This window comes from Artibeus jamaicensis, unplaced genomic scaffold (genome assembly GCF_021234435.1).
Source record: "Artibeus jamaicensis isolate MK-2021 breed Jamaican fruit bat unplaced genomic scaffold, CSHL_Jam_final scaffold_612, whole genome shotgun sequence".
Classification (NCBI taxonomy): Eukaryota; Metazoa; Chordata; class Mammalia; order Chiroptera; family Phyllostomidae; genus Artibeus; species Artibeus jamaicensis.
Genome location: NW_026522049.1, coordinates 2160063 through 2179293, shown reverse-complemented (window position 1 = coordinate 2179293; position 19231 = coordinate 2160063). Strand labels below are relative to the sequence as shown.

At 54.4% G+C, this 19231-nt stretch overlaps 1 protein-coding gene across 1 annotated transcript in view; it reads left to right on the top strand.

Annotated features, from left to right (window-relative positions):
* The window catches only part of WHAMM (WASP homolog associated with actin, golgi membranes and microtubules), a 273660-nt gene extending 257156 nt beyond the window's left edge, over positions 1 to 16504 (top strand). The window contains exon 11 of the transcript XR_008390380.1: positions 16493 to 16504. The gene's annotated coding sequence lies outside the window, so the exon portion shown is untranslated. The remainder of the gene's footprint in view (positions 1 to 16492) is intronic.
* The last annotated feature ends 2727 nt before the right edge of the window (positions 16505 to 19231 follow it).

Sequence of the window (19231 nt, the reverse complement as noted above, 5' to 3'; positions counted from 1 at the left end):
CCTGGGGGCCGTGTCGAACCTGGGCAGAAGCAGCCGGGCTCTGGACTCCTGTTCCAGGCCTCCTCCCTTGGTGCTGCCCCACCCTGCAGCCCCCCACCTAACCAGAAAGCCCTCTACGAGGTTGCCTTCAGATCCAGCCCTGAAAGTAGAGGTGTGTCTGGGAAAGGCGCGGCCACATGGCTGGGGCCGGTGTGGGCAGTTGTGGCTGTTTCCGACAGGCAGTCCCCCCGGCGGAAGGGCCGTGGCTTCGGAGTGCAGATGTGGGCTGTGGGCCTGCTCAGGACGCTTTAATCCTCTCCCGAGGCCTTTTCTCTTGGTATTTCCTGAGGACAGTGTGGGGCCTGCCGCGACTAGCTTTGGGTCTGACTAAGCGTTTTCTCCGGAGAGGAGCAAGCCGAGACCAGGCCCCGCTCCTGGACCGGTGCACTCGGCCGGGGGGAGAGGCGGAGTCAGGATGCCGCGGGCTCTCGGTCTGGGCCTGGGAGTCCTTCGTTTGGAGAAGGGACGGCCCGGAGGCACTTACAAGTGTGTGAACTTGGCCTTAGGATACGGATAGACATCAGAAACCAGAACAAATCCAGAATTCCCTCCGCTGTGGCTCTGGAGTTTTCCTCCGGGGATATATTCTTTCTTAATTGTGAAATCTCGGGTCCGGGAGAACCCTACCTGCTGTAACCTATAGGTTATAAAATCATTTCCTCAGAACCTTGACCTTGGGTCCTCTATGCGAGTTCATGGCGATTCATAAAATTTCTGTGGTTGGTGTAGGGTGAGATATTTGTCACTAAGAGCCCCAAATAAAATTAAAAAGGTGACCTTCCTGGGTCGGCTGTTGACAGGGGTGGGTGCAAGGGGGCCTCCTGGCGAGCTGGGAATGTTCTAGACCTTTATCTGGGTGGTGGCTGTGTGGGCAAGTGCCTGTGTAGAAATTAAAAAGTCATCAGGTGTACACTGAGGATTCGTGCCTTTTACTCTGGCAAGTAATGCCTCAGTAAAAAAAAAAAAAAATTAAAATTCTAAATGCTGTTTCCACTGCTTTGATAAACTGGTCGCTTGGGAAGGGTGCTTTCATTTCCAGCAGCTGCAACATACATGATGTACACGCTTCGAGCGATCCTGGCTCTCTCCCTAGAATTACCTCCTGTGCCCAAGCCCTTACCTCATAAAACAGGACCGACTTTTCAGGGTCGGGGGTGATTTTTCTCCATCTGTCATTCCCGTCCGTGGCAAATGTGGACATGTCACTCGGAATGTCAGCGCGGGGGCCCTGGTGAACTTGGGAAAGCATGCGGAGATAAAAATCACCCTGGGAAGGATCCAGGCACTTCCTGCCACCCTGCAGATGTCGCCCTCCCCGGGAAGCGATTCAGCCGGCCTCTGCCAGATGTGTAGGAAGCCGCCTCGGACGCCCACGCTCACGCCGTCCCGATCCTGTACAGCATATGCTCTCAGTCAGGAGTGAGGAATGCGGGCAGGGGCGCATGCCAGGAGTCTCTCAAGCGTGGCCCACCGGTCGGCGGACGGCCCGTCAGCAGATGTGTGTCGCCTCAGTGCAGGCTGTGGCTGATTACCGCGGTGACTGGGCTCCGTGACCTCGGGCACACGCTCCCCGGGGGGGGGGGGGGCTGGAGCAGCCCAGAGTGGCAGAAACACCCCGTCCCATCCCCGGCTGTGTGGCAGGGACCCAGACCAGCAGACGAGCAGTCCTCTGGCGCCCGAGTGCAATGCGTTAGTTCCGTGTCATTTGGAGTCATCTTTTTTAAAAAAATAGATTTTTAGAGAGAGACAGGAGTGGGGAGAGAGAGAGGGAAACATCAGTTTGTTGTTCCACTTACTGATGCATTTGTTGGTGGATTCTCGTATGTGCCCTGACTGGGGATAAAACGTGCAACTCTTGTGTATCAGGACGACGCTGTAACCGACTGACAAGAGTCGGACCCAGCCGGGCCTCCTTCGGAGAAATCTCAAATGCAGCCGAACGGCAGGCTGCTTTGGGAGAACTGTCTGAGTCACTGAGGTTCTCCCTTGCTCTGGCTGTCCAGGGGTCCCCAGGGCCTCCCTGCAGGAAGCCTTCAAGGCTTCTACACGCCCCCTCCTCCCCTTTGCAGAATGCCCCGAGCGGGAATTTGTCCAGCTGTTCTAAACTCACAGAGACAGACTCTGCAGGAGTCCTGCCTGCTCTGGGTACAGAGGCGTGAACGTGCCTGTTTACTTGCTCACAGGGGTGCATGCACGCACACTTCTACGGAAGGGGACAGGCCACCACAGGCAGTGTCATTCAGAGAGAGACAGACACCGTCGATAAAGCTGGAGGCCTGGTGGGGAAAGCCTCTTCTGTGCCCACAAGCCTTCGGCTGACCCGCGCTACTGTGAGCTGCAACCTGTGGTATGTGCTTGGCTCTTGTGGGCGAGTGCAGGTGGGCGGGTGCAGAAATGTTGCCCAGCCACCGTGCCCACCACTTGCTCAGAGGGCAGGCCCCGCAGAGCTCTGCCCCCAGCGCTTCACCCCCAGCCCTCCCAGCCTCGGTGGGACTCACAGATGCCCCATGAGCACTCCGCTCCCCAGGGGCGCCGATGGAGCTCGGGGTCTGTCATTTTTGGCAAAGGCACATGCCTGTTCTCTTTTCACCAGAAAAGCCAAAACAACTTCAATCATCACCTCAACTCATAGGAAAACTATTGCCTCTCGTCCCCACGAAGAGCTTCCTTTATGATCGTGGCTCTGGTTGCTCACACGCTGACCCTGTGCCCGGCCAGGCCAGAGGAAGCGCCCCACGCTGCGGTCTCCCTCGCTGGCCGTCCTGGTGGCACGCGCTCCAACTGTGCGTGGTGACCTGAGTACGAAGCACTCAGAGCAGTTGTTGAAATGTTGGCTGTGCCTCACGTCCGTGGGGTAGATCTCCTCCTCCTGCAGAGAGAATTCTCAGGGGAAAGCAGTCGTCGTGAGTGATGGTTACGTGCACCTGTGGCTCATCGCCCATCGTTTCCTTGGCCTTGGAGTTTTTGTTGCTTTTGCCTTGGAAGATGGGTCTGCCTCAGGCGGCGGGAGTGCACAGCCCCTTAGAGAAACTCACTGTTCTTCCCCTGCACGACCTGACTCAGGTGGGACTGCGGGTGACTTCATCTCCTGTTCTGTCTGCCCCTCAGAACCAGGCACCAGGAAGCCCCTTGAGTTTTTCCCTGGTGGGGCGGGGCCTAAGTGGCTCTGGCTGCCATGGTAACGAAGGAGGTAACAGGCTTTGTCCTGCCTCCTGCCCCTCTGTTCCCAGGTTGCTGCCTCCCCCAGACACCTGGTCTCCCCAAAGCATCTTATCTAATAGCATGGGTTTCGGGGCCCCTGAAAGGGCAGAAGGGGGCACTTGTCACTTGACACGAGGGTTCGTTTCATAGTTGTACCCTGGGTGTTTCTGCGTGGTCCGTGGGCATGGTTCAGGTGGTCCGTCGTCTGCCGGGAGAAGGACCAGAGAGGTGAACGGAAGGCGGGACATGGCGGGGGAGGGACGACGCCTGAGGAGGAGGACCTTCCCTGGGAGGCCAGCGTCGGCTGGGCCGGCCTTCGTTCTGTTTCTTCGGCACCTGGAACAGCCCTGTGTACACGTCAGGTCGTCAAGAACGAACAACTGTTGGATGAATGAGGTGAACCAACCCTCCCGTCCCTGGAAATTCTGGGATCATTTTTTCTCTAAGAAGAGCAAACAAGCCGAGGAAATGAGAGAGAGAGAGAGAGAGAACCCCCAACATCAACAAAACCTCTCAAACCATTCACTCCTGATTTTCAGTAAATGCTCAAGGAGGGCTTACTTGGGTTTATCGTTCACTCCACGTCTGCTTCCGACACCCCAGTCACGTGCCAGGCGCTGGGCCCCACACACACACGGGGACACCCGAGCTGATGCAAGAACGCAGCCCCACCCTCGAGGGCGCCCCGTCCAGTGGCGGACAGACGAGGGCCCGGATCATTACTGCACAATGTGTGGAGTGTTCTCCAGGCCTGCGGAGGGGCTCCGAGAGCCAGGGAAGGAGTGGCTGACTTCTCACTGTGCCCCGGGGCCTCGGGGAAGGCCAGCACTGGAAGCCTTAACAGGAGTCCACATGCCTGACGAGGGGCAGAGGGAGGGAAAGACTCCAAACTCTCATCTTGGACCACGGCTCCATCAGATTACACGCTTACCACAGCCGCTGACAGAGAGCCAGACGGACAAGCACATGTTGGCTCTTCTTTCCTCTCCTCCCGGGAGAGATGCTAATGAACAAGAGTGGCCAAAAGGCAGGTGAGAGTCGGAAACAAACCGGATAATGGGCCAGTGGACGGGCAGTCCCTTCCCAGTCCTGGGGCCTTGGTCGCCTTCGACGTCGGCCATGGGGACGGAGGCCTGATCGCCACGCAGCTTCTCCATGAGGCCCTCACACAGTGGGGGTGTCCACTGTGACGTCCACTGGGCTGACCGCCTGGCAGCGTGCCTGCCAGCCGCCGCGGCTGCCTAATCACCGTGACAGACAGGGCTTCTCGAGACAAAGACTAACTGCTCCCCACAGAGTGGGTGCTGCTTAAAAACCTGTTGGCTGTTAATTGCTGTGGAGAGAGGAATATGCCAAGGTATCTTAATTCAGATCTTGCCTCGCCGTGCTGGGGACCCTGTGTTGCTGTGAGTAAGGATGGCCCTCGGTTCCAAGAAGAAAATTAAAGGCTGCTGCTCCCGAGGTGAGCACAGTCATTTGGATGAAAGAAAACACAGGGTTGCGTTTTGAGATCAGACCTCAACAAGACGGGGCACCACCTCCTGCCCGGAGAGGAACAGCCCACGGGGTGCAGGTCTGGAGTCGATGGGAGAGCGCCCTGCCCTGGTTACGGCCCCTCCGGCAGGGGGTCTGGACGTGCACGCCAGGCGCTAGCGGGCTCGCGGATCTGTTGCTGTGGGTGCTTCTTGTGCACGCCCACTGTGTTGATGGGAAGACCGAGGAGGAGGAGATGGGCAGAAAAGACGTTCCTGGAGGGAGTCAGCACCCGCTGCCCCTGAATCTGTGCCTGAGTTTGAGATAAAAATGACAGAGATCTCTGTGAGAGGCTTCAGACTCATCACACCGCAGCTTCTGAGGGACAGTGAGGCAGGAGAGGGCGTGACCCCTGGGGCCGGCCTCGTGGGGTTCAACTCGGGGCTCCGGCCCTTACTTCCTGGCTGTGGGACCTGGGCAAGTTTCTCGCATAAGACATTATGCCTTGGTTTTCTCGGCTGTATCATGGCCCTGGAAATAACAGCTCTTTTCTTGTAGGATCACCCCGGGGATTCACTGTTTGTAAAGCTGTTGAAACAATACCTGAGCTGCCGTAACCATTGAGCATTAGGTTGGGTCCGTGTGAAATTGCTAACCCATGACTGCTTCTGACCGACAAGAGCAGTAATTTCATATGGCTCACTCTAATTTGCCTACTAATAAAGAAAAGGGTGTTATGCATAGGCTATTTATAAAATGATCACACTTAACCGTATTTTCATATTTTATTGTTATTGCGTTAGTTATTGCCACTTCGCTTATTACTTTATTATCATTATATAGAATACCGAATTGTCATATGCCTGCTTTTCATTCGAGTAGACTTTGAAAGCAATTTGCAGTTCCCTTTAAAAAAATTATGTACCACAGGGTGGTATTGGATGTCTTGGGCCTGAATTCGTAACCACAGCCCGTGACTATGAAGCAAGGCAGCAGGAGCTGACGTTCTGGGGTCAGGGAACTGTGGCCTTGGGCTGCCGGGCGAAGCCACTTCTGCGGAAAGTGTGGGTGTCACCCCCCAGCCCCTCGCTGCCTATCAGCAGAGGCCTGGAGGGGGAGCAGAAGGGGCTGCTTCCCTCTTCTGAGGCCAAGGGAGGGAGGCCTCAGGGCAAACCCTTGTCAAGTTGATGGGACTTGGGTTCTCTGTGCTCAGGCACCTACAAAGCCCTTGACCCAGCCCGAGGCAGCCCCGCCAGGGTGTGGGGCCAGGGTCTGGGCTGAGCTGTGTGTGGGGGCCGTTTGAGACAGGGAGTGGGACTGCCTCCCCATGCCCTGGCCCCTGGCCTGGAGTTTCGGTCCCAGCTGCAGCCTAAAACCGATTCTGCACTTGTCCGTGGTTTACCAGCTGGCTGCTGCGGGGAGAGCCAGTGACCATTCCATGCGGGGTGTCAGATACTGCAGCTGGGGCAGGAAGACCCGGGCCAGGGGTCTGCAGGGACCGTTCCTGGCCATGGGAGGGACCACTTAGCATCAAGCCCATGGAGAGTGTATTACTGTTGGGAAGGGAGAGTGTCCCGCTGGCTGGGGTGAGGGGAACAATAGCTGCCTTCTACTGCTTCCTGCAGCCCCCAGCACTGGCCCCATTCTGGACGGATGGAGGGACAGGGAAGGGCGAGAGTGGGAGACCACCAGAACTGCACGCAGGCAAGGCCGCAGGTCTAGCCTTGCCTGCAGAGGCCGAGGAGCTTTGAGCAGCTTATAATAACAGCAAAGTTCACATCAGTGTTTTTTCTGTGTGTGTGTGACTGGCGCCCTTCAAGCGCTTTCATCTCATTTAACGCTGGCAGCGGTCCCATGAAGTAGGTACTATCATTATCCCCATTTTACAGGGGAGGAAAGCGGGGCACGGAGAGGTCAGGAAGCGTAGCTAGTCAGTGCAGAGCCGGGATTCAAACCCAGGCAGCTGGCTCCGGAATCTGTAGCTTTCACGGAAGAAAATGGAATCGGAAGAAGAACTGAGATAGTTCAACGGCCATTCAAAGCAGCACTCACAGACAAATGGATGAGCAACCAAGTAGCTGAGAAGGTACAGACGCTGAATGAAGTATCATCAAAGGTGCTACTCCTGCCAAGGAAAGGAGGGGCCCTGGCTGGGGGGTGCAGCATCGTCCTGATACACCAAGGTTGCGAGTTTGATCCCCAGTTGGGGCACCTATAAGAACCCACCAATGAATGCATCAAAAAGTGGGACAACAAATCAATGTTTCTCTCTCTCTCCCTTCCTTCCTCTGTCTCTCTTAAGATCAACCATGTATGTATATAAAAGGAGGGTTTGACCGATCAGGACCAAGGGCACATTTCAGGCAAGTGAGACAGTTCCTTATTTTCCACCCCGTGAGCTGAGATTCCCTAATGGATGGCTTCCCATGGCTGCCTTTGCTCCTGCCGGCCTGCGAGGCAGGCGTTGTGAGTGGCCTCAGTTTGCGGACAAAGAAAACGAGGCTCAGAGAGGTTAAATGAGGTGCCCAGGCTTACCCAGCCCCAAGGAGCGGGCGTGTTTGAGACGAGCCCTTACTGGCTCTCGAACCTGAGCTTTGAACTCCACGGTTGCCGTGGAGGACGCCCCCGGGAAGGCGATGTGGGTTTTTAGCGTGTGTTGGGTCTCATGACATGAGGGAGCCGGCATAGTGTCGAGGTGCTGAGGGAGGGAGAAAGGCGGGGAGACGCAGCCGTGCACATGACCTTGGAGCGAAGGAGAGAGGGAATCAGAGCTACACCTTCAGGTAATTAGAAAGGACAGGGACTAAGGAGGTGGCTCCCGCACTTCAGGGCAGTAGCAGTGGTGGCCTCCACATCGTGGGCGGGGCTGAGCTTCACGCGCGCGCGGCACCCCCAGGACAGAGGGGGCACCAAATGCAAGGCTCAGAGATGTCAGGTGACTGACCCAAGGGCACACAGCTCACAGAGAGACAAGTGCGGATTATAACCCAGTGGCTTGGGTGTTTTCTCCCCCGTCCTGGTGCCGCCTCTGCGTTCCCGGTCAGCGGAGCCGTCACTCACTGATGGGCTCACTCATTTAACACGTCTTCCCCGCAGACACCATGTTTGCCCACCAGTAAACACCTGACATCGGAACCAGTGCATCAGTCAGTGAATGGACCGCCGAAGGCTCACAGTTTAGTTTTTGTTTTTTAAGATTTTATTTACTTATTTTTAGAGAGAGGGGAAGGGAGGGAGAAAGATAGTGAGAGAAACATTCATGTGTGGCTGCCTCTTGCACGCCCCCTACTGGGGACCTGGCCTGCAACCCAGGCATGTGCCCTGACTGGGGATCGAACCACAGACCTTTCGGTTCTTCAGTCTCCTACAGCCACATCAGCCGGGGCAGGCTCACAGTTTTTAAAGATCATGGCGAAGCTGGGGAAGAAGAAGGGTCCCTGGGGTCTCCATGGGGAGTTTGGGGGGGCAGTGGCGACAGGAAAGGCTGGAGAAGTAAGCAGGGTCTGGAACAGGGTGGGCCTTGGCTGCCTGTTGGGGGTCCGGACGGCGTCTCGGAGGCAGCATTTGATTTCTTATTGGAACAGACGCAGGGACGAGTTTGCCTTCCCCACGTCCAACGCTTCCGACAGAAGTCGCACCCGGAGACCTCCAGGGGGCCTTCTCCACCATCCGGCATTCTGCACACGACTCTTTCTTTGAAAGATGTTGTCTTTATTGATTTTTAGAGAAAGAGAGAGAAACGCTGATGTGTCGTTCCACTCACTGACGCACTCATTGGTTAATTCTTGTACGTGCCCTGACTGGAGATCAAACCCACAGCCTCGGCGTAGCGGGTCGACGCCCTAACCCACCGAGCTCCCTGGCCAGGGCCCCACACAGCATTGTTTCTGACCAAGGAACTCACTGAAACCGTCGCTGGCCCCTGGCGTTTGCTGAGGAGCGTTTAGAGTTGCTACATATCCAGACGGTCCGTGGTGAGCACACTAGTCTAACAAGGAAGGGGCAGGCGCAGGCGCAGGGAGGGGCTGCCATTGAGCGAGGCTGGCTCCCTCCAGGAGGTGAGGAGTGTCTACTCATGTTCCTCTAACGGCCACAAGGGAGGTGATGGAGCCCTGGAGAAGGGAGACAGTGGGGAGAGTCGTCAGGGGAAAATGAGGTGGGCGTCCTCCGTCCTAACAGCTCCTCCCCTCCCGGGGGAGCCAGGGCAGATTTTGCTGAGATGGGTAGGAATGGGTAGGAATCATCGAGAGAGGAAGACCGGAAGGACGTTCAGGCACAGGGACAAGCGCGTGCCTGGGAGTGAACCAGGGAACAGACACCAAGGTCCAGGAGCAGCGAGCGAGGGTGGAGACGCGGAGACCAAGGCTGGAGATGATGGGTTGCGGCTTTCTCACCACGCTGCCCAGTGAGCCCCTCCTCTCCGGCTACTCGCATCAGCCAGGGATGGAAATGAATGCTCGTTCTCTCTAAGGGCTGTTGAGTTTTCATCCAGATTGGTCTCTTTGTTGTAGGACACACAGAAAACTTTTTTTTTTGAGCAGGGAACTTTCTGTACCGATTCCAGACCCTCCTCTCTCTCTGGGGAAACCGTTCCTTATCCTTTCCTGTCGTCTGCCACTCGGACTCAGCAAAAATAAACAGGTATCGCTCACACTGGCACCAAGAACCAGGAACACGGTCGCCAGCCCGTGAGTGGGGACCTCAGAGGAAGAGAGCCGAGGTCACGCATTAACCCGGATCGGCGCTGTCGAGTTGCGTGCGCGGCTGCCAAGAGAGTTCAAACGTCTGAGTGCCTGCACCGTGACGCCAGGCGGCATGTGCCCTGGAGACATCGTTTGGTTAGTGTTCATTATGCTTACGGACTCTCAGGTGGAAGAACGATGGCAGAATATAACTTACTTGATCCGTGTAGAGCAGAACTTAAATCAACACCGCATTTTTCCCTCCGCTTACGGCTCAGTCGCCCTTCTTTCCTGTGAGCGCCGCATGATCTGTCTCCATTTTCCCTTCCTGGGTCCGTGGCGGACATTGCCATCAATCTCGAGGACTTTGAAGCACATTTGGGCCTCAGAGGCTTTGCAGCCCGACTCCCGAACATCGTCCCTGGTCACCAGCCTGGCCTCACCTCTGTATTCTCTCTTCTTTTCTGGCATCAGAACCCCGGGGCCCTGAACACACCCCTCCAACTCTGTTCCTTCCCAGGTGCGGGCCACGTCGGCAGGCTCAGCGTCCGAAAGAACTCGGCCCGGTTCCTTAACGGCCTCTCGTCACGCCCACGTAACACAAAGAAACGTCGATGGCAGAATGGCCAGGTCGGGGGGTTGCTGTGCCCGCCACAAATCACCTGCACGGAGGTGTTTTCCAAATCCGAGGAGAAGAACTTTCCAAAGAGGAGCTCGGAGAAACCAGCCCCTTCCCCCAAACGCCCCCGGCTGTGAGTCCCTGAAAGATTTCTGCGTGCACCAGGTGGTGTAGAGGTGCAGCCTTCGGGCACAGAAGGTTTTTCTTTCTAAAGCTTCCGTTTGAACTCACACCAGACTATTTACATTACAGAAATAGTGCCTACGTGTTTATTGCAAAAACAGCCACAGAATATAGAGTAAAAGGCAAAAGTCCCAAGTCTCCTTTCCAACTCCCTAAGGGTAATTAATTCCTGTCGGGTCTTTAAGACAGTCTTCTGTGCACATGTCACTGTGTCTGTCTGTCTGTCGTGAGAACATCTTTTTAAACAAGAATGAGTTTATATCTTACACATGCTTCTGAAATTGCTTTATTTCTTTATGTGATTCATATATCTAGGCAATGCATAGATACATAGGCTTCCTGCCAACGCTTATAATTATTTCTTTAAATTTAAAAAAACTTATTGATGAGAGAGAGAGGGGGAGGGACGTCGGTTTGTTGCTCCCCTTACTGACGCATCCATGGGCTGGTTCTTGTATGTCCCTTGACCAGGGATCAAACCTGCAACCTTGGCGTATCAAGACGATGTTGTAACCACCTGAGCTACCCGGCCAGGGCACTACTTACAATTCTACCCCACTCTTTAAGTAGTTGAATAAGTTTTCCTATGTGGACGTCCCACACTTATCAAACTATTCTATAATTACTGGATTTTTTACACTATTATAAATACTGTTCTGAAGACCAGTTTTATGTGTGTGTACATAAACACTTGTGTACTTTTGTGATTGTGTTTATAGGAGAGCTAACCAGAAATGAAATGTCTCGATCTCAGGGTATATGTTAGAAGATTTATGAGAATATTCCCTTCAGTTTCACTAATATGGCATATTACCAGTGTGTTTGATTTTTTTTGCCAAAATAGCAATCTTGTCCAATTTTCCACATTTCCCCACATGTTTATTAGCCGTTTGCATTTCTGCCTGTTTATATGCTTTGCCCGCTTTTCTATGAGGTTGTCTTTTTTAAAACTGAATTTTGAGAATGTGACAGACATCCACTTGTTGTTTATCTGTGCATTCCTGGGTTGCTTCTTGTATGTGCCCTGGCCGGGAATCGAACCCACAACCCTGGCGCATTAGGACAGTGCTCTAACCAACTGAGCTACCCAGTGAGGGCCTATGAGCTTGTCCTTTGTATTGATATGAATGCGCTTGAATGCATTGGGTCCGGGCATCCCTGACTGTGCTCGTGCTGTGGTTCCTGACGATGGTAAAACCGGAACACTGAGAATCCTGAACGAACTGGGGAGCTGACTGTACACACCCAGACAGCTGGACCAGACACGTTCACGCTTAGTAGGGCTTCAGGATGGTGTTGATGACCCTCAGCCGGCTGGGATTCATGCCGTCATCTCCACCCTCAGCCGGCTGATCGTTCCATAACCATACAATGGGAAATGTCTGTACCAAGTGTTAACTCACAAAGAACTTTGACTGGCCCGGGGGCCCCACTGGTTGGGGCGTCACCCTTGTTTACCGAAAACGGTGTGGTTCGATTCCCGGTCGGGGCAACGTGTGGGAGGCAACCAAGCGATGTTTCTCTCTCTCCCTCCCTTGCTCTCTCTTAAGTAAACAGATCCTTGGATGAGGATTCCAAAAAAAAAAAAACCTTTTACTGATCGAAAGCTCGGTGGCTTTGACACAGGGGTCACACTGGAGTCACCATGTCACACACCTCCGTCACTCCATTTAGTGACCACAGCCGCCCTGGCAGGAGGTGACAGGTCCCTCTCGTTCACGGCTGAGCGAACTGAAGCTGAGCTGATTAAACACCTTGTACAGGGTCCCTCAGCTAGGGAGAGGCAGGGACTTGAACCCCGGTCTCCTGGGTCTCCCTGCCGATCCCTGGTCTCCATTCGCTTTGCTGCAGTAGAACAAAAAACGCCCAGAGGAAAGAGGGGAAGAGACAGAGAGACCTTCTTCGGTCACGGTTCTGTGGGAGGGGGCACCGAGGAGAATCGTTCTGCTTATTTGTTTTCAGTAAAAAAAAAAAAAAAAAAAGATTTTTGGACTTAACATTGGACTTAACATTAAGATCTTTCGTTAAATCCCCCCATTTTCTATAAACAGTAATTTGTCCTCAAATGCTCCCAGGGGGGAGTCCCTCTGGGAGGGAGGGGGGACGACGGGGGACCAAAACAAATCATTAAGAATGCACGGATTTTCCTGGAGGACTTGGAAATGTGTAGGGGAAATGGCATAGAAATGGCTGCGTGTCCAGAGCCGTGTGGGGCCCGAGAGGAGGGAGGCGTCCCTTCCAGACGACACCGGCTGCAGCATTGGGGTGGCCTGGGCGTTGGGCCGAGAAGCCGGGGGTGGCGGTGCAGGAGACAGGAGGCGGGCTGAGTCACGGAGACCCTTGATACGGGGCAGCCACTCGGCGGTTCAGCTGGGGAGCTGGGCTTTGGTTCTTCCCCACATTTGACTGGCCACACCCTGGCGTGTCCACTGTACCTTCTCCCGAGAGGCCACCTGAGGGAATGGAGGAGCCGCCCGGGTGGCGGCTGGAGAACAAAGGTAAACAGAGGGCAGCTGCGGCCTGAGGTCCCAGAGTAGTCTGGTGATACCACACGGCCCATTCCTAAAGGGTGGGGTGGTCTGCTTGGGGGGAGGAGGGAGGCACCGGCCTGGGTTCCAAATTTCTGACCCGAGCAGCAGACCAGGGTGTGCAGGCGAGTCCTTTCCTGTAGTTTGCAGGGACCCGAGGACACCTACCAATGGCCCATGTCTCAGGCAAAAAAAAATACATCCCGAAATGGTCTCCGATTCTGGCTCCTTTTAGAATCAGTCGCCGATTCTGTCGTCACAATCTCTTTGGATGACACTTGGGGGCATCTGTGCAGAGACGAGTTTGAACAGCTGCGCATGCGCGGGAGATGACATTGTGCCTGCATCCGAGGCCGCGTGCATTTCGTTTAGAGCCGAGAGTGGGGTGATGCGGCCCATAATAACATGTTAACAAGTCTGAGTTTTAGCAGCGCCAGAAACCAGATTCGGGGCGCGGAGGTCTCTTCCCAGTAGGAAGCCAGTGTCCTGGGAACCTGGCCTTCATGCCTGTGATAGTTCCACTTGCTTGAAATCCTGAAAAATTCTGTGCAGTGAAAGCGATTGGGGCGGGGGGGGGGGGGCGCTCAGGGGCCTTCCTGACGCCTGAGGCCGGTTGGCAGTCTCCATCTCGATGGGAACTCACCCCCTTGTCCCCTTCGCTCGTGTTTGAACTCGGTGAGTCACAGTCTTCTCCTTGAGAAAACCGGTATTTTAGGGACATGTGGCGAGGACACACACAGACGTGTGTTCAGTCGCTGTCCCCCGGAGCTGTTTCAGAGCCCAGCATCCTAGCCACTCGGCTGAGAAGTTTGCATCGAGACCCCAGCTGCTCGGCTTTCCCCAGTGGGAAAGCCGATTCCTCCAGGGCCCGCAGGTCCCCTGGGCTCCGTGCTGGGGCACACAGCCCCGAGATGCGGGGTCCTGCCCCGCGACAGCCGGGTCTTCCATTTGGCCTCTCCGGGCCCAAGTACGAATAGTTCAAACACGTGCAGCGTCCGGCAGAAGTCAGGCTTTGCTTGAGTGTGGCTGGTGGGTGGTGTCCTAGGGTGTGGTCGAGGGGGACATTGTTAGGTCACAGAATTACGCGTTTATGATTTTCTAGTAAAAGAGGGGCATCGTTTGTGCCGGGCCCTGTGTCTACTTTGCATTAGATTTATTTTATTTTTTCCGAATCTCCTGCAATTTGAGTGAGTGTGCCTGCCTCAGACTAACCCGACACTGAGCCAGGCCGTGCGTGTGTGACAGCCAGCCCCATTCCTCCGAGTCATCACCCTTCAACTCGCCTTCCTCAGGTGAGGGGCCCCCCTCCGGGGAGGTGTCGTGGGTCGGCTGAAAGCCCGCCGGTAGAACCTGCACCTTCTGCCCTGGCTGGGACTCCCTCGAAGCGATCACATCGTCCATGACAGCCGAGGCCTGTCCGGACACGAAGCAGCCTCGGAAGGTCCTCCGGGCAAGGCTTCCCATAGACGATCTGGCCAAATTCATAAATGAAGTTGAAAATCTGATCCCGCTCGCTGCCAAGTGGGGCTAATTAATTTCCGTAGAGACTGACGATCAGGAAGCGCACTATTCACGTTATTTCATCAACAATTAATTCGCTAGGCTCAGATTCATTAGTTTCCTGGCACTTGCCCTCCCAAACAGTGTTGGAAGGCGTCCGCGGAGGGAGCCCGGCTATTTTAAGGCTGCCGGAGCACACCTGAAGCACTGCAGCCTCCGTGCAGCTGGCTCCACCCTGCCCTGGAGAGGACTCATTAGGGAGTGCTTTGCCGTCCCGGGAGGCAGGCCAGGCCAGGTCTCTGTTCCTCCCCGGGACGTTCTGGAACTTTGTGGCCTCCCTGGCAGGGCGAAGCTGTGTTTTGGGCCTCATATTAATCGCTGCTTCACTAATGAGCCTCACCAATGCTCCCAAGGACAGGAGGCTGGCAGAGGAGAGACTCCAGCTCTGGGCTGCAGGTCAGGCTCCTCCTGCCCTCCTCAGATTCCCTCGAGACCCGAGGCCCCTGTGTTCTGGAGCCAGAGGTCCCCAAGTCAGAGCCATTCACCTGTCAATCAGGAGGCACTGGATGCAATCTGGGAAGGCTTCCTGGAGGAAGAACAATATAAATGCTCCACATTTATGGAGCTCCCTAGAGGGTGTTAGCCCCACAAGGGGCCCTATCTGTGTTACAATGCTCAGCTCCCAGTAGCATCCTGGTGTAGAATAGGTTCTCAATAAATGCGAGAGGCAGGAAGAAAGGCAAGGGGGGAAAAAGGAAGGACAGAAAAAAAGAAGGAAACCTGAAAACTGAGATGGCCATGAGCCATGCCCAGATAGGAGAAATGGGGCAGGACGGGAGTCCGGGCCACGCTGTGTGGCCATACGGTGTGTACAGCCGGTTTCTGGGGGTGCCATTCACATCGACGTCCACAGATCTACAGCTACACCGTCCACACCCCGCCCAACCATCCACCGCTCTCCTAGCAACACGGGGTAAAGAGAGGGGATTTCAGCCTGGAAGTAAAAAAAGAAAGAGGTGTGTCGAGTGGCTGAAGGGAGCCCAGAGCACCTCCGGTCTCCTCCAGGGTGGAGACCATCTTTTCCACTTCTCTGCATCTCCCCCACAGCGACTCACACGGGGTGGCAGCTGAGGGATGGTCCCTGAACTTCGGACAACTTCAGGTTTCTTGCCAGAACACCGGGACCCCAGGCCCCTGTGTTGGGGCCAGGACCTTGCCCAGCACCATGTGAATTTCGGGCCAGCCTGAAAGTGGGCAAGGTGTGGTCAGCGGTCCTAATCGGCTCTGAGTCTGGGTCAAGAGGTGCTCTCTGTTCTTGAGCCCCGAGTGATGCTGCGTGGCTCAGTCCTAGCCATGTGACCCCTAGAACCTTCTCCTGCAAGCCTCAACCTCAAAGAGCATGTGCAATGCATGGTAGGGGAAAATAAGGTGAAATGGTTTGGAGAGAGACATAGCCACCCCCTACCCCCACGCCCTTGGCCTGCCAACCTGGCTTGGTGACAAAGGGCATCTCACTCAGACGGAGGAGGAACCAGAAGGAGCCCTGCAGAGACTCGCTCCCCAAAGCCACAGCCGTGGGCTTGTGCACAGAGAGGCAGGCAGGTTGGTTCACCTGGCCGGGCTCCACCCCGGTGAACACTCGAAGGCCGAGGAGAGGCCCGGCCAGGAGATCCTGGCTCTCCTTCTTGGCAGCAGCCACACACTTGACATTCGAGCTGTTCGTGAATTTCCTTTTTTGTCTATGCATAGTAAATGGTGTGGCCGAAGCTGGCTGTGGCCCAGGGGGGAGGCTGCCTCAGCAGCCCCGGACTTGCTGGCCTGGCGCATCCGTGCGAGGAGAGACCACGCACAGTTCATCCTTCCACGCTCTGCTCCCGGGAGGAGGTTGCTCCTTGCTGCTTCCCCCCTGCCCCCTCGGGAGTTCCCAGAAGCAGGATTTTACTGAGGCTCTGATATACACAACAATTTGCAAAAAAAAAGGGGGGGTGGTTAAATATTGCCCTCTCTCACCACGGTGGACAGGAAGAAAGGTGTCCAAGTTGAAATAGTTTACCAAAGACAGTTTCCAGGCTGAAGGAGCCAAACAAAGAAACAGTACACTCAGCTCTCAGGGCGACATGGCCCTTCTTCACAACTGTAAATTGCGAAGGAGGACCCATAAAAGTGGGGGACGTCTGCATTCACGTTAGAAGCCCGGGTAAGGGCGCCAAGCAAATGTCAGAAAACTTCAACTTGAGGGCTGCTGCTTTGGAAGGTCTGGTACCAAGGCAGCTTCCTCCAGCCTCAGAGTGCTGGCGTCACCGGGGTGTGGTGGGAGCTGCTGGCTGAGGCCCACGTTTGGGGGGAGGGTCTGAGGAGAGGCTCACGGTGAGGGCAGGAGGGGACACCAGCACCTTAGGTGGAGACTCTGGGGACAGACTCATCCACACACAAGGGCTATTTCCTTGCTTTTCCTCCGTGCACTTGGGCGCCCGGGGCCACTGATCTGTTTTCAGATCAAACAGAAAATCAGATGAGATGTGGCAACATGAAGGCCAAGCCAGGCAGGAGGGAGGATTCAGAAAGTATTGAACATCCAGTTTTGACTTTTGTTCCGTAGGAACTCGGCAAACTGGTCTAAAAAAAAATGCTCATTGTACAAGAATGAGAAATACCGGAAGAGCAGCGCCTCAGAAAAGACTATAAACTAACGGTGACGATAATAGCAACAATAAAGGACATTTGTTAAATAGTTACTAAGCACCAGACACAGAGTTCTAAGTGCTGTAAGGCTCACAATCAAGCCCGTGACACAGCAGGATGGCCATTATCCCCATTTGACAGATGGGGAAATAGAGGCTCAGAGAGGCCGAGGCACTGGTAGAAGGTAGAAGAGCAAGAAGGCATTTCTGAGAAGTATTTACTGAAAAAAAAAAAAAAAACCCATTTTACATGGCATCCGCTTTATTCTCTCTATAAAATCCAGGAATGCTTTCAAGACACAAAACGTGAATTAAGATGAAAGAAAAAAATAGGAAGGAAGCTGGGTGACTAATGATAAAATGATGTGAATCGAAAATGTGAGAGTGGTATTTGAAGCCTTCGAGGTGGGAAGGAGCAGAATTTATGCCGGAGGGAAAAGGAGCATGGAGCCCATGTCCTCATCTGCCGAAGGGGTGGGGAGAGTTAAAGGTCTGGAATTATTCGATGCCCAGGCTCAAGGCTCGATTCTTTCATGGGAAACGTCTACACATTCCCGCTCGCCTGGAAGGGTCTGGATTCCATCCTGACTGGAGAAAGGATCAAACCAGATGCCCCCCCCCCGCCCCCCCTCCCGCTGGCTCCCTCCGCCCTTCCATTCTGGAAGTTTCTGTTCTATCAAGCTGCCTCCGTGACTGGGGAGGTTTGGGGTGCAGTGATTTGAGGAGAATGAGACTCTCAGATCTGTCTAGCTCTCTTTTATTAAAAATTCCCTCCAGTACCTTGGTTTGTCTGTAGGGCCCATGCTTTCCACATGCTCAGCCTTTGTACTTCTTTAGGAAAAGAATTTTGGGGGTATCTATTGACTTTAAGAGATAGAGCTAGAGGACGTTGATTTGTTGTTCCACTTACTGTGCATGGGAATCAAACCTGCAACCTTGGCTGGTGGGGACAGCGCTCTAACCAATGGAGCTACTCGGCCAGGCACTCAGCTCTGCTGCTTTGGAACAGGTTTCCTTCACCTCCCGGCTCCCAGACACTGGTGGTCTGCACTCCCTGACCACTGTGGGATTTCCAGCTGAGCTGCCTCGGGTGGGGGCGGGGAGAGGCCGTCTGACCACAAAATCAAAACACAGGAAGGACAGAGCAGTGCACGGTGCTAGGGACACTGCCTGTCCCCTGTGTCACCCTGTGCAGGGTGACGTCTCCTGCATCACCCAACAGCAGGATGGTCCAGTACCAGGAGCCAATAAGTGTCCCTTTCTGCTTAAGACAGCTTGAGTCGGGCTTTCTGTCACTTGTAACCAAGAGAGTTCCCACGGCGTGGGTGGGGACGACCAAATCGATGCCACGGGGGCTTGCAGGCCGCCCAGTTTCTCTCAGAGCCCCGCAGGTCTCGGACGTGGCATTAATATTAACATCTGTGCTCCTGAGAACGGTCCGTCTTCAGATACTTTTGAAGATCTGTCCACGGAAGGAAAATCAATGAGCGGTACATGAAAGGCACGTCCGTAAACAGACCTTCACTCCCGGGCGCTTTTTAGTTATTTCTCTTGTCCTGAGGGCCCCCCAGCCAGACTGCAGACCCTCGGGGCCTGTGAGGCCAAAGGAGATCGGAAGTGAAGGGACTGAAAGGACAGGACTTGCTTCCTCCCCTGTCAAGCCCTCCCGGTCTGAGGATGAGCCCCTCTGGCTTCCAAACAGGCAGAAATGCTCTCTCTTAAGATGTTTGACAGTCTGTTCCCCAGGAAAGGAAGACAGGAGAAACGCTCTTTTGTTCTGCAAAGAGCCTCCCTCACACTACCTCGGGCTGACTCCCTAAATTTTCCATGCCTTTCCCTCCGTGCATGTAAAGTGCTCACTGATGAGTATTTGCTGAATGTTACTCCCCCTCAGCTGTAGGGACCACAAGGCAGGGGCCTGTAGGTTTCAGTCTCTGTACTTACGCGGGGGGGCTCCCCAACAAAGTATTTGTTGGACAATGAATGAATGAATGAATAAATGCATCAATGAATGAATGGGTGTATCAATGAATGAATGAATGTGTAAGTGAATGAATGCATGAAAGAATGAATGCACCAAGGAATGAATGAATGCACCAAGGAATGAATGTGTAAGCATCAAGGAATGAACGAATGCACCAAGGAATGAATGAAGGCACCAAGGAATGAACGAATGCACCAAGGAATGAATGAATGTATTAGAGAATGAATGAATGCATCAAGGAATGCATGACTGAGGGCTTGTTGCTTCTTTGAAGTTCAGAGTGATGAAGGAGTGAGTTTCTTCGTATGTTACTTCTGACTGAGTTTTTTTCCTTCTAACGC